This window comes from Salvelinus sp. IW2-2015, linkage group LG9, assembly GCF_002910315.2.
Source record: "Salvelinus sp. IW2-2015 linkage group LG9, ASM291031v2, whole genome shotgun sequence".
NCBI lineage: Eukaryota > Metazoa > Chordata > Actinopteri > Salmoniformes > Salmonidae > Salvelinus > Salvelinus sp. IW2-2015.
The window spans coordinates 2,407,018-2,422,555 of NC_036849.1; the positions used below are offsets into that span (position 1 = coordinate 2,407,018).

The 15,538-nt window shown below is 40.4% G+C and overlaps 1 long non-coding RNA gene across 1 annotated transcript; it reads right to left on the reverse strand.

The window, feature by feature from the left end:
• Window positions 1-760: 760 nt before the first annotated feature.
• On the reverse strand, window positions 761-14,855 carry LOC111968424 (uncharacterized). The gene is made up of 4 exons (XR_002877890.3): window positions 14,631-14,855; window positions 13,721-13,851; window positions 2,729-2,804; window positions 761-2,592 (listed from the first exon to the last, which is right to left on the reverse strand). It is a non-coding gene; the product is annotated as an uncharacterized lncRNA (long non-coding RNA).
• Between the last annotated feature and the right edge of the window lie 683 nt (window positions 14,856-15,538).

Below are 15,538 nucleotides of genomic sequence, written 5' to 3' on the forward strand. Positions count from 1 at the left end.
CATTATCCCTTTGCCTTTCTTCTCTCTCCTCCATTATCCCTTTGCCTCTCTGCTCTCTTTTCCTCACATGTGCTCATTGAGATTCATTTTCATCCATCTCTCTCTGAAGTTGAGCCAGCCCATCAGACTTTGCTCTATCAATAGGTGATCCTATCAGGGCAGTCCTGATAATTAGTGACAGGTGTGTGATTGCATGAGAGTCAACAGGTGAAATCCACTTGCTTGATCAAGTCCGTCTCAGCAGTATTCTGCTCCACTTGGAGGGATTTTGTACAGCCGTCCCTAATGTGTGTTGCACATTTCTAATTGGTAAAAGCTCAATGCAGTCGTTTACTTTACTGACTAATCTAATGGCTAAAGTGACCCGTTCTGTGGCTTTCTGGTGTGCGACCCTGGTGGGCGTTTACAGTGATAAGCTGGCATATGTGGGCCGCCTCCTCATGTTAGGACCACTTGTTGGTCAGGAGCGGTATAGGCATGGCAGAGTAAGCCACTTGGGCAGGCTCAGGTGAGACCCCTTGAATGGGTACATGGAAGGCCACCTCTTGGACTGGCTCGCGTAGCATCTCATGACCTACCATGTACCCAATCTGGGTCTCCAATGGGAGAAGCCAATGTCTTGACCATTAAACCAAGATGGCCAATGCAGTGTTTCTTTTCTATTATACATTTCTCTCAATCTCATAATATTGACTGTTCAATTAACAAACGTTAAAAAATGTTAGTTATTCGCATATACAAAATTCTGCTCAGATTGAGCTGTAATTCTATATTTTTTTAATGTAAAAAGCATTACAAGAATATTGACATCTTGATTTTTTTCAAAGTAATGGATAGCAAAATCTGGTAAATTGATAAAGCACACTTTTTTATCAATGTCAATTTGTTTTGACATGGCATTGTAATTTTTAGCTGTATAGATAATGTATTTTTGATGTTTTCTGGGTGTTTTTAATACTTTCAGACCATACAATTAAAGTATCTGTTTACATTTTTTCCAATAGCAAACGTTCATACATTTTCAAATAGATTAAAATTCCTTTTCGGCTTGTGTGTTAAATGTAACAAAAAACCAATGGACAGCTAACAATAACAGAAGCAAAAAATAGCTAGTTAGGACAAAATGGATCGCCTATTAGTAAGCTAGCTAGCAGTTAGCAAATAGCATGCGACAATTAGATACAAATGTCATAAAAAGTAGCATTCTAAAATATATATCATGAGCATGGTTCATATGTACACATGTAAATACACTCAATATGAGCCCTCATTTGTATAAAAAATAATAATAAAAAAACATTTGAGAGCCAAAACATTTATAATGGAAAATATTAAATCTTCCAAAATGCCATCTTGTTCTAATTGACTTGCATACAAAAGTGAGCTAGCTAGCTAGCTACACAATCTCAAAAGTTTTTCACTCAATAAAAATAATTAAAGTAACTGTCCTGTGAAAATCTAACATTTAGAAGTTAATACTCTGTTAACTCATACCCAAATAATGTTGTTGACTCATCTGTATGTGTGGTCAAAGCATAAATTGGAGAAAAAACATAAAAACCCCCACCTCAAACTTGTATCAAAAACAGACCATTTTAAAAATGGTTGCTATTTCCTAATATAGTATGATGTCATGAGGAGGATGAGCTGGCCAATCAGAGGTCTAGAGGAGGATAAGGATTTTTTTTTTGAAAGGATAAAATGTCACTTATATTGTAAGTAATTATAGGTCATTTTTCATAGAACGTGAGTTGGCTTGATATAGGTTGAGTTCAATAACTACAGGCAGATGTAGTTGGGGCTCCCGAGTGGCACATTGGTCTAAGGTACTGCATCTCAGTGCCAGAGGCATCACTACAGACCCTAGTTTGATTCCAGGCTGTATCGCAACCGACCGTGATTGGGAGTCCCAAAGGGCGACGAACAATTGGCCCAGCGTCGTCCGGGTTAGGGTTTGGCCGGGGTAGGCCGTCATTGTAAAAAATTATTTGTTCTTAACTGACTTGCCTAGTTAAATAAAAAATTAAGATGTATGGTGAGATGCCAGAGGAAGCTTTGAATAGGTCAGTATCCTACAGAGTAATATGAGAAGAATGCAGTTGTGTAATTTATCTAGATATTCTAAAGTAAGTGTTTTGATAACTTTCAAATGTAATAACAGGTCCGTGCAGAATAAACAACACTTTACATAATACCATAGAAGCAGTTTTCAGCTAATATAACAATGTCCACCTTTCATTGTCATTCCCAGCAGATACAAATAATGTGTCTATCTGCATTTTGTGTGGTGGTAATGGGGCCACCTTGGCAAACATGTCAGAGTGGTCATACCTTCCTGTGTTGTGTCCCGTATACAACAGGAGTTCCCTGATCCTTGTGCAGAATACACAGGGTTTCTCCCTCCCAATATTGACCGATACCATTCAATTCAATAATCAGTTCAATAATTGAAGTAAAAGTTGTGTCTAGTAAAATTGTCATGCCGAGTGGCAGGTCTCTCTCCATTTAGAGACATCAGTATCAAGCCCGTCTGTCAGTCTGGACTTCACACATCATCTTGCAAGTCTCCACGTGCTGGCTCCAATAATGTTTCTGTGAACCATACACACATAGTCACTGTTCTATTACCAATGGCAGTAAGGATAGATGATATCTGACACACAAACAGGTACTATGTGGAAGTTTGAAATACTGGGCATTTCTGCTGTCCTGTATTATTAGTAATTACCTTTAGTCCTACATTGTGGATGTGTTAAGTGCCTATCTCTCGATCAAGTCTCCAAGTGCTGGGTCCATAGATGCATCTGTGAACACATACAGTACACACACTGTTCTATTACCAGTGGCAGGTAGGATAGGTGTAGTCTCACGTTGCCATACCTCCAAAATCACATCGTTGTCACGCCTCCCTTGGGGGTCTGGAGGATTTTGTATTGCAAAAATGGTTTGAAAGGTCGGCTGCCATTGATAACCCTCACCCCACAACCCCGGGAGGTTGGTGGCACGTTATTGGGGAGAACGGGCTCTTTCTAATGACTGGAGCGGAATCGGTGGAATGGTAAAAAATGCCTCAAACGCATGGTTTCCAGGTGTTTGATGCCATTCCATTTGCGCCGTTCCGGACATTATTATGAGCCGTTCACCCCTCAGCAGCCTCCTGTGCCCCACACGCCCGTTGAAGGGGGTGGCACATGTTATGTTAGTCACTTTTCCGACCAGGTAGGACACATTATGTAGAAAGTTGTTCCATATGCTAGCTAGTTTGCAACTTTGCAGAAAATTGATGTTTCAGCATGATCATGCACGGCACCATGTCCCAAGCGTCTGTACACAATTCCTGGAAACTGAAAATGTCCCAGTTCTTCCATGGCTTGCATACTCACCTGACATGTCACAATTTGAGAATGTTTGGGATGCTTTGGATCGACGTGTACGACAGCGTGTTCCAGTTCCCGCCAATATCAAGCTACTTCACACAATCTTTGAAGAGGAGTGGGACAGCATTCCACAGGCCACAATCGAAAGTCTGATCAACTCAATACAAAGGAGAGGTGCCGTGCTGCATGAGGCTAATGGTGGTCACACCATTCGTTTTCTAATCCACACACTTACCTTTTTTTTAAGGTATCCGTAACCAACAGATGCATATCTGTATTACCAGTCATGAGACATTCAGAGATTAGGGCCTAATTAATTTATGTCAATTGACTTATTTCCTTACATGAACTGTAACTCAGTAAAATAGAATTGCATTCGGAAAGGATTCAGACCCCTTGACTTTTTCCAAATGTTGTTACGTCACAGCCTTAGTCTAAAATTGATTAAATAAAAATGTTCCTCATCAATCTCCACACAATACCCCATAATGACAAAGCGAAAACTGTTTTTTAGAAATGTTTGTACATTTATTACAAAGAAAAAACAGAAATACCTTATTTACCTAAGTATTCAGACCCTTTGCTATGAGACTCGAAATTGAGCTCAGGTGCATCCTGTTTTACACCTATACTATTTTACTATACATAACTTTAACCCATTATTCTATACATAACTTTAACCCATTGTATAAGAGATATAAATATAGATGGGCTTACATAAGCCTCAGATCAGTTTAAGAATATCTGTCTTAAGTAGGGCTGTGGCGGTCATTACATTTTGTCAGCCGGTGATTGTCATGCAAAAAACTGCCCGGTCTTCCACTGCAAATCTACCATTCCAGTGTTTTACTTGCTATTTTGTATTTTCTTCGCCACCGTGGCCTTTTTTTGCCTCATATGTTGGCTGTGGGCTACACTCATTTAGCGTAGCCCACAGCCAACATATGAATTACCCTTTGCACAACGTTCGGCGCAGGTGTATGGCGAACCATTTACCAACACATGTGCCGAACTTTGTGTAACAGGTAATTAATATGTTTACCCAAGTAGTTAGATGGTTTGTCATTAAATGTAATTTTATTTTTTTATTTCACCTTCATTTAACCAGGTAGGCAAGTTGAGAACAAGTTCTCATTTACAATTGTGACCTGGCCAAGATAAAGCAAAGCAGTTCAACACATACAACAACACAGAGTTACACATGGAGTAAAACAAACATACAGTCAATAATACAGTAGAAAAACAAGTCTCTAGACAATGAGAGCAAATGAGGTGAGATAAGGGAGGTAAAGGCAAAAAAAGGCCATGGTGGCGAAGAAAATACAATATAGCAAGTAAAACACTGGAATGGTAGATTTGCAGTGGAAGAATGTGCAAAGTAGAAATAGAAATAATGGGGTGCAAAGGAGCAAAATAAATAAATACAGTAGGGGAAGAGGTAGTTGTTTGGGATAAATTATAGATGGGCTATGTACATTTGCAGTAATCTGTGAGCTGCTCTGACAGCTGGTGCTTGAAGCTAGTGAGGGAGATAAGTGTTTCCAGTTTCAGAGATTTTTGTAGTTCGTTCCAGTCATTGGCAGCAGAGAACTGGAAGGAGACGCGGCCAGAGGAGGAGGAGGAGTATTAGATAGACATGCTTCTAATATCTGTACATTATTGACCCATGACTGACAATTTTGAAGTACGTTAGCTAAAACCGTAAAACGAGGTAACGTCAGACCATCTTCTTAAGTAGGCAATAGAAAAAAAGCCTGTGTATCATGTTCTTTGATTGGGTTAAGACAAACCGTCACTCCAAAACTAGCGGACCAATGGAGACTCATTGTCTACGCCTCCCTTCACGGGAAAATAATGCCAAAACTCGCAATTGAAAAGACTGGCAGTGAAAGCAAAGAAACAGACATCGAAAGCAAAAATATGAGTAGCGTAACCAAAAGGTAGTATATGCAGGCAAGAGTGTAGGCAAAATGTCTTCAATAGGATTTGTTGCTGGGAAAGTTTAACCGAAAACGAATTTTGCAATCGTTCAAATATATATTTTTATCATTTGTCATAGAGTTTTGCTCTCGCTTTAAAAGTTTTTGGGTTTTGTTTTGTCTTATTTTTGTTTACAATTCTATCCATTTGGCTTTCATTTGTTTGTTTTTTGATTTTAACATCCATTATTTCACCCGTCCTTGAAAATATAATGTTTACATTCTCAACTTTATTTTTCATGTTCACGATTTATTTTATTTTGAATTCAATACATATGGCGCGAAATTGACCCCATACCCCTGCCCTATTGCTTACATTAGATACCAAACTTAAAAACTCTGACCCTCAGTATAATTGTGAAGAGAAATGTATAAACATTCTCGCCCCAGGAGTTCCTTTGTGATCTACATTATTCAGAGCTTTTTTCTACTAGCTGCATACCAGACCCTGTTTTGACACTACATTTTCTCATCCATTTTTACCTCTGGCTGATAAACTAACCCATGGTTCTCATCCATTTTTACCTCTGGCTGATAAACTAACCCAAGGTTCTCTCCTGTACTCGCAGACCTCTTGATAAGAAATCGAGCGATGGCCATCGACAAACTGGCTAGTTAGCTGATTGGCGGCTATTTAGTCACTTGAGAAATAGGTGCACTGCCTCGATTAAACAGGCTAAAACAAACTACTTCCTTAGCGCTATTAGTGATCACTCTAAATTCTGGAAAACCGTTTGTTCATTCACTGAAGCTGGTGTAATTTCTCTACTTCCCTGCAAGTCATTTTAGACTGTATCATTACTGAAAAAGGTCAGATTTGTAATGTTTTTAATCCGCATTTTATCACAGCTGGTTTCCTGTTTGAAAGAAATTGTAGTCATACTGCTCTTGGCCAGTCAGCTGACTGTTCTTCCCACATACAGCCTCTAGTTGCCTCTCAGCAAGAAACCAAAAATTGTCACTCAAACAGAAGAGGGAACTAACAAAAAGTCACTAACTAAAACGAAGCAGGTGGGGTTTTGTAGAGGTTCTGAAAGACACTCATGAGGGTGGCCACTGAAAGTTGACTAGCAACAACTGGGCCCTAAAAGACATAAGCACCCACTACATTTGCCCAATAAGAGGCAAACTAAATAAAAACCACACCAAACTTAAAGACAGGAAGCAAACCAAAAAGTGGAGCAAATGAAAACAGGGAAGATCAGTTAAGGGATTGGTTTTTTTAGAAATCAAAATAGGGTGAAACCAACTCAAATGTGTTAACCTTCCATATCTCTCAAGCCATCTGGAGCATTGGGCCAGCCGCTCTTAAATATTAACTATGCTGGCAGGTTCACCTTCTGAGATGACAAGCCAGCACAAGTGTAACACATACTGACTAACGAGGTGACACCAATCGGTGTGCCCAACGTGCTAACGTCCAAACTCTAAATATAAATGGAAAAACCAAAGCCTGTAACACCTTCCCCCTTAAGACAACAAATATATTCATTTCTTTCCAAAAAGCTAATTTACGCACAACCAACTCTGTGGGCTCTATGCAGGCAGTCGAGTTCTTCCACATAATCTTGACAAACCATTTCTTTATGGACCTCGCTTTGTGCACGGGGGCATTGGCATGGTGAAACAGGAAAGGGCCTTCACCAATCTGTTGCCACAAAGTTGGAAGCACAGAATCGTCTAGAATGTCATTGTATTCGGTTGTGTTAAGATTTCCCTTCATTGGAACTAAGGGGCCTGAACCATGAAAAACAGCCCCAGATCATTATTCCTCATGCACCAAACTTTACAGTTGGCACTATGCATTAGGGAAGGTAGCGTTCTCCTGGCATCTGCCAAATCCAGATTCGTCTGTCGGACTGCCAGATGGTGAAGCGTGATTCATCACTCCAGGAACACGTTTCCACTGCTCCGGAGTCTAATGGTGGCAAGCTTTACACCACACCAGCCGGCGCTTGGTATTGCGTATGGTGATCTCAGGCTTGTGTGCGGCTGCTCGCCCAAGGAAACCCATTTCGTGAAGCTCCCGATGAACAGTTCTTGTGCTGACTTTATTTCCAGAGGCAGTTTGTAACTCGGTAGTGATTTATTGCAACCGAGGACATATTATTTTAACGCGCGTCAGCACTCGGCGGTCCCGTTCTGTGAGCTTGTATGGCGGCTGAGCCACTTCACAATAACAGCATTTACAGTTGACCGGGGCAGCTTTAGCAGGGCAGAAATTTGACGAACTGACTTGTTGAAAAGGTGGCAATCTATGACAGTGCCACTTTGAAAGTCACTGAGCTCTTCAGTACAGGCCATTCATCTGCCAATGTTTGTCTATGGAGATTGCATGGCTGTGTGTTGGATTTTATACACCTGTCAGCAATGGGTGTAGCTGAAATAGCTGAGTCCACTAATTTGAAGGGGCGTCCACTTACTTATGAATGTAGGGAATCTAATTTCAGGTGTTTCTTTTACACCTGCTATGTTAGCTTAATCTATGGGTAACTGGGTTGATGTGTTATGCTCAACCCACTCAGTTTTCCACCACAAAACTCCAGAAAATTGCCAAAAACAGTAGAACTGGCTCATCTGCTTTTACACTATGATTTGACTATTAGATGTTAACTGTTTCTTTTGAAAAAAAATTTTTTTTTAAAGGAATAGTTTTACCATATTAAAACAAGAGTTCAGTTAACAGTGTTGACCTTAAAATGAGGGACAAACATAAATTAATCACTGATGGAATAAATAATAATCTTCAGAGATGATTTTGTCAAAGCAACAAAATAGCTAGGGCATACGATGACATTGAAAAGTGTGAGAATTTTGGGGGGTTAAACTCTCCCTAGAAGTCACAGAGGATTCACCGAGGGACATGTCAACATTTCTACTTAGAAGGCATTCTTTTTGTGGAACGACCCACATGCGTCTCTAACTATGTTGTGTTGCTTGTTCCCATCATCCAGCATGGACTCCTCTAACTGAAGTTACAGTCAGGCAACAAAACGGCTGTGTTTGTCCAAGACATAGCGTAAGTGCGTTCACGTGCACGCCCCCACAGAAACAGGACACGCGTGCACACACAAACACACCGAGCACCCCACCGCTCCATTAGTTATGTAGCATAGGGTCAGAGGGATTATCCCTTACCCTATCTCTGACCCTGTGAAAACCACTAGGTCTATTTATAGTCCAGGAGTAATAATAGTCATTGTTGGATTTATTGATTACTTATGGGTGATTTATGGATGGGATGGAAGCCTCCTGACCTGACAATGACAAGTACAGTTGTTAGGAGCTGCTTCGACCCATTCCCTAATTAAGGTTTTTGGGTCATGGTGGAAATGTCAGGGTTGCGACACTGACGAGGTCAGGGTTGTTTTCCAACTGACTCTGAGGTGGAACTCTACTGGGCATGTGCAGAAGTTTGACCCTGAAGTGGCATCCTCCAAAGCCAAGAGAGACTTTAGTTAAACGTCCATCAGAACAGATAACATAACAGCTAAGATCAAATCTATGGTGGGAAATTATTTAGGGGGCTGTAAATGTTTTTGAGCCCTAGTTGAACCACTCCTCCCAAAACCAATGTGTTCAATGTGTAAACGGATGTTTTTCAACTGTAGTGCTTTGTGTTTTATATCTAAATGTGTACAACTTTGTGCCTCTTTTTGGGTAGGTCTCTCTTGCAAAATATATTTTTAAACTCAATGGGGTCGATTCAGACTTTGGAAATGTATGCCTTATTTACGTGTTTTGATTTAAGCTGCCAAAAAACCCTCCTACTTGTTGGCCAACAGATTTTCTCATGGAGTTTTCATTCGGTAGGGTTTTCAGTACAATTATATAAACTTTTCTCGACAGACTCACGAGAATATACTGAGAGAATGGGTTCTAAGTATTAGGGATCAATGAAGAAAGCCATCCAAATGTGCCTTTGTCTCTGTTTAGTAGATAAAAAAATACTCTGATTTATAGATTATTTACGGTTATGGAAGTATTTATGAATCTACCTAATTCATAAAAAAGAAAACAAGTTTGGAAAGCCTTTATGCACAACATTTTGGCGAATCAAAAATACAGATTCATCCTGAAAGTTGCCATATTCAGTAGTTTAATCCATGAAATATTAGAAGGGGAGAAAAGTATACAATAGTAGTTGAACATTAGTCATATAAATCTACCTCATTCTTCACTGATTATGAAACTGTGATGACAACGGTCCAGTCGTGAACAGTATGCCAAGCTCCAGGTTTAAACTGCCCCGTTTGGTCTGTGTTGCATAATGATTCAAATAGGCTACATGTCCCCCCAAAAATGTCCAACTTTTAATGAAATATTATCCCCCATTGCTAGCGACCCTCGGCAACAACCATGTAGCAGTGCATTCGGAAAGTTTTCAGACCCCTTGACTTTTTCCAAATGTTGTTACGTTACAACCTTATTCTAAAATGGATGAAATTACTTTTTTCCCTCATCAATCTACACGCAATACCCCATAATGACAAAGAGAAAACAGGTTTTTAGAAAGTTTATAGAAATACCTTACTTAGTTAAGTATTCAGACCCTTTGCTATGAGACTTGAAATCGAGCTCTATTGATCATCTTTGAGATGTTTCTACAACTTGATTGGAGTCCACCTGTGGTCAATTCAATTGATTGGACATGATTTGGAAAGGCACACACCTGTCAGTTGACAGTGTATGTCAGAGCAAACATCAAGCCATGAGGTCAGTGGCGGAACTAGAGTTTTATACGTGGGGTGGCCAAGGCTACTTCAGGGGGTCCATAGACCATGACAGAAAATGAGTGTGTAACCTTAACCTGGCATCTAAGGAGCATGAATGAATCCGAGGATTTCTGATTAGAGGTAGAAGTGATAATGCTCTTCCTCCCGGGGAAGGACTGCCCGTTCCATGATCTCGCCATCACGGTTGACAACTCCATTGTGTCCTCCTCCCAGAGTGCTAAGAACCTTGGCGTGATCCTGGAAACACCCTGTCGTTCTCAACTAACATCAAGGCGGTGACCCGTTCCTGTAGGTTCATGCTCTACAACATTCGCAGAGTACGACCCTGCCTCACGCAGGAAGCGGCGCAGGTCCTAATCCAGGCACTTGTCATCTCCCGTCTGGATTACTGCAACTCGCTGTTGGCTGGGCTCCCTGCCTGTGCCATTAAACCCCTACAACTCATCCAGAACGCCGCAGCCCGTCTGGTGTTCAACTTTCCCAAGTTCTCTCACGTCACCCCGCTCCTCCGCTCTCTCCACTGGCTTCCAGTTGAAGCTCGCATCCGCTACAAGACCATGGTGCTTGCCTACGGAGCTGTGAGGGGAACGGCACCTCCGTACCTTCAGGCTCTGATCAGCCCTACACCCAAACAAGGGCACTGCGTTCATCCACCTCTGGCCTGCTCGCCTCCCTACCTCTGAGGAAGTACAGTTCCCGCTCAGCCCAGTCAAAACTGTTCGCTGCTCTGGCACCCCAATGGTGGAACAAACTCCCTCACGACGCCAGGTCAGCGGAGTCAATCACCACCTTCCGGAGACACCTGAAACCCCACCTCTTAAGGAATACCTAGGATAGGATAAAGTAATCCTTCTAACCCCCCCCCCCCTTAAAAGAGTTAGATGCACTATTGTAAAGTGGTTGTTCCACTGGATATCATAAGGTGGAATGACACCAATTTGTAAGTCGCTCTGGATAAGAGCGTCTGCTAAATGACTTAAATGTAATGTAAATGTAAATGTAATAATTCACTTAATCAGGAGTTCTTCAATGTGACAGATAGTGTAGTCCAAAAGGGTTACTTCACTAGAATTCTTTAACATACTATGAAGTCAGTGTCTCTATCTCAGAACTGCAGCTTAATTTCTTTCTTTCTTTCTTTCTTTCTTTCTTTCTTTCTTTCTCTCTCTCTCTCACACACACACACACACACACACACACACAGTACTGTACTCACATACTGGAGAGACTTGGGTCACTCTGTTTTCATGAATATATCATCTGGATCTATAAGTGTGGAACATCCAAAATATTTTCAGAAAATAAAGCTCAAGCACCAAGGAGATAAGATAGCATTTGTGTGTTACATAATTTGCATAGTTTATTTACAAAAAAGTAAATTTACAAAAGAACACTGCAATTTGACATACCAGGTATCAAGCAGAAATGGACTTGAAAAATAAATAAATAAATAAAAATAATGCCCATCAATATTACAAACTAACAGTATCATATTTATGCTCATATATATTATGTTAACGTTTTGGAATTGGCCTAATCAAGACCAAATTAAATCTGTGTGACATGATACCCTGTGGATTTATCATTTTAGAATGTCAGTGTACTAGCTAGTACACAGTGCAGGTTTTAATCATGACCAGAGGGACTGCCTAAATGCCAAATTATTCTAGGTAGCTTTAAAACAGCATAATTCTGCGGTTCTGGTGAGAACTGGCAAAATATTTCACAAATTCATCCATGTTGAGGGAGCGTGCCCTCCTTGACTCAACACTGAGAATTCTGAGGTGACTTAACCTGTCATCAACTATTGTTGTCCTAAGGTGGGTTTTTATCTGTTTTAAAGCTGAGAAGCTTCTCTCGCAAGAAGCACTGCTGACTGGTGTAACAACAGAAATCTTACAAAGTGGAAATAGCTCATGGAGACCTCTTTATAAGGTTCTAGAAACCCAACAAAGTCAAGGAGAGTAGACGGTCCCTTCCACTTTTCTCTCTCCTATCAAGAAGCTGCTTGGTTTGATGAACCTCATGTTTGAGGTCCTCGAAATCTGACTCAAAAGTCTGAGCAAAGGCAAACAGAGGCTCCTCATTCAAGAATGTTGTACTCTTTGGGTTGAGAGACTGGACCCCTTGCATTATCTCGCAATTCTTCTTTGAAAAACGCCTCTGCAGCTCAGCTGTGAGATTGTCAAGCACCTGATAAAAGATAGCTCTTTGGAAGCTCTCACCATCACTTTGGTCACTATTTTTCTGTCCTACAGTGCTCATCATCAATGAGTCATGAAATCTTAAGCTTGTTTTAGGCTGTCTTTTACACACTGTTTGTACACCTATTTTGCAGTGCTCTGCAATCTCTTCAACCTCTTTCCATAGTTCTCCAAAGTAACCCTCACTTCTGTAGTCCTGTAATGTGTCTGTAAGGGCACCTACTAGATCCACAGCCCTTGCTAGGTCAAGAGAGCTTGATTGGAGCATGTCAGAAAGACATTTGGCATCACCAAGCACTTTACAAAAGGTAACCAAAAGCCTTATGAAATGTAAATCTATCTGAGAAAGAAGGCCCCTTTCCTCCACTGATCCATCACCACTATTTTCAAGTGTGATATCCTGTAGCACTCTCAGAACTGCTGGAAGCCTGTCCCTCAGATTACGGCATGCCATGTATCTGCATGCCCACCTTACATCTGTAAGTCTCTGTAGTTTCCTGGGCTGCTGCTGTGGATACAGCTCTTTCTGAACTGCAAGCCACTTGAGATGAACATACGAATCAGATACAACGTTATCAAGCTTCTGCAGGAGAGCAAAACAGTTAACTGCCTCAGGCACTGATTTTACAGCATCAACAAGAACCAAATTCAAACAATGTGCATTACAGTGCACATAAAATGCAAATCTTGCACTGTTTTTAATCCGTGCAGACACACCCGAATGCTTTCCGCTCGTGACGGATGCACCGTCATAGCCTTGCCCCACGAGATTATTTCTGTAGTCCAGACCATATTTTTCAAGGCAATCAACTATCATTTTTGTGAGACCTGCTGCATCTAAGCTTTCAGCTGACTGAAAGTGTAAAAAGCTTTCGTGGATGGTCCCGTTGTAATAGTACCTCACAACTAAAGACATTTGTTATTTTTTCTGTAAATCTTTGGTTTCATCTGCAATTACACTAAAAACTTCACTTTCTTTTTCAGCTAAGCCCTCAAGAACTTCATTCTGGATTTGGTGGCTTGTGTACTTAGCATCGCCACATCCATTCCTCCTTTTCTCTATGAGAGGGTCATGCTTTGCTATTTCTTCTAAGATTGTCGAAAAATGACAATTGTTGTGAGAGTCATCAGACATTTAATAGGAGCATTTTAATGTAAGTACAGTTTTCCTCCACTTTCTTTTTCCGGTCCTCATTTATGACATCTAACATTGATGAGTTGCTGTCAATTGCCTTTTTATGCTGATTCCAAGTATGCATAGCATTGATACGATGTTCTGCCTTCGAATGGAGCTTAAACCCAGAATCTTTAAACAGCGCCTTTTTCCAGTTACAAAGACCTGACTGTGATGTGAAGGCATATTCAGGTGTATCGGGCAGAGAAAAATGCCTACAGGCGAAACAATAAGTCGAATCTTGACTTACAGACTTTTCAAGCCATGAATTGTTCTTATACCAGGAGCTGTTGAAAGCCCTTTTCCTAGTACCATGCTGAGTTCTGGGAAATGTTTTCAAACACGGCTGTACAGGACCCTCTTCTCTGGATCTTGAAATGTCTGAAATACACGTTAAATAATGTGTTATATCTCTATGGAAATGTATAATTACGCGATCCACAAGATTAGGTACTAACAGCTGCAAACTAAAATGTGTAGTTTAAAGTATAGGCCTGGCCAACCATTGGGTCCTGATATCTCTCCCTTTCTTTTCATGTTTAATTGACCCTATGCAAAAATAAGACCGTCTATGGTTACATCTAAGCATCCAATTACCCACATTTTAGTCAAATCTCAATCTTAATTACAAATCCCCATCATCATAACCTTACCTTAAAATCAACTACCAGCCTAAGTTACTAGTTAGATCATGGCTAGCCCTACTCTGCAGTAAGGAACTTAGCTAGCTATCATTTCTTACACCTTTACGATAGCAAACAGGCTATCTGCAAATTGTGGTAATCTTTTGAGTAACGTTAACAGATTGATAATAACAATTGTTCGTTTTGAGTTCAAGTACGAAAATCTAACTGAGTTAATGGACTTCAAATAGCTGAATGTTAACTTGCTGAACACTGACAGCCGTAGCCTACTACTTACCCCACATTAGCTAAACATTCGTATACTGTAACTTACGACACTGCACTGTATGTGTATGTGCACTGTATTTAGCCTAACAGATGTAAACATAATGTTAGGCTAAATTGGGAACCGATCTCTCTTATCTGACTTACTGTCTGTTAATGGAGCCAAAGGTCTAATGTTAACTTACACAGCGACTCAACTTTCATAACAGTTGTTCAGGAAACCTAAACCCGATGCTAAACCTTAAAACCTACTTCAAATATGATGCTTTCGCCAATCGCGAAAAGAGCTTGTGGAGCTGTGGAAATATTCTCTCTTCTTCTTCTGTATGTTCTTCTTATTCTTATTCTTCTGTATCTCGCAACCAATGTTAATATTCTCTCTTCTTCTTCTGTATGTTATTCTTATTCTTCTGTATCTCGCAACCAATGTTAATATTCTCTCTTCCTCGATTTGAAAAATGCGCCGCTGAATGTCAAAATAAATGCTTCTTTCAACAAGAGGTGAAATGACATGTCAATCAGCATCAAACTGCCAGTAGCGAATTACATTTTGGGGTGGCACCCGGGGTGGCCAATCAGATGTCAGGGGTGGCCAGTGCTACCCCGGACACCCCTCTGGCTCTGCCCCTGCATGAGGTTGAAGGAATTGTCCTAGAGCTCCAAGCAAGGATTGTGTTGAGGCACAGAAGACTTGAGGCTGTAATCACTGCCAAATGTGCTTCAACAAAGTACTGAGTAAAAGGACTGAAAACGTATGTAAATGTGATATTTCCATTTTTTATTTGTAATACATTTGCAAAAATAAAAAAAATATTTGTCATTATGGGGTATTGTCTGTAGATTGATGAGGGAAAAAACACAATTGAATCTATTTTAGAATACGGCTGTAACATAATGTGGAAAAAGTCAAGGGGTCTGAATACTTTCCGAATGCACTGTAGACGTGACAGAATTTATAAAGGAAACAAATAAAGCTAGGCTAAATCGAACAATGTAATGATAAGAAATGTAGGGTAGGCCTACCAACTGAAGGGAACTACCCCTAAATTGGCAGTTAAATAGGTGTGGTTATTACTTACGGACACTACCGATAGTGGCTAATAATATTTAACAATTATTTAAAAATAGGAAATTGTAGGCAACAGCTAAAGTCTGAGAAT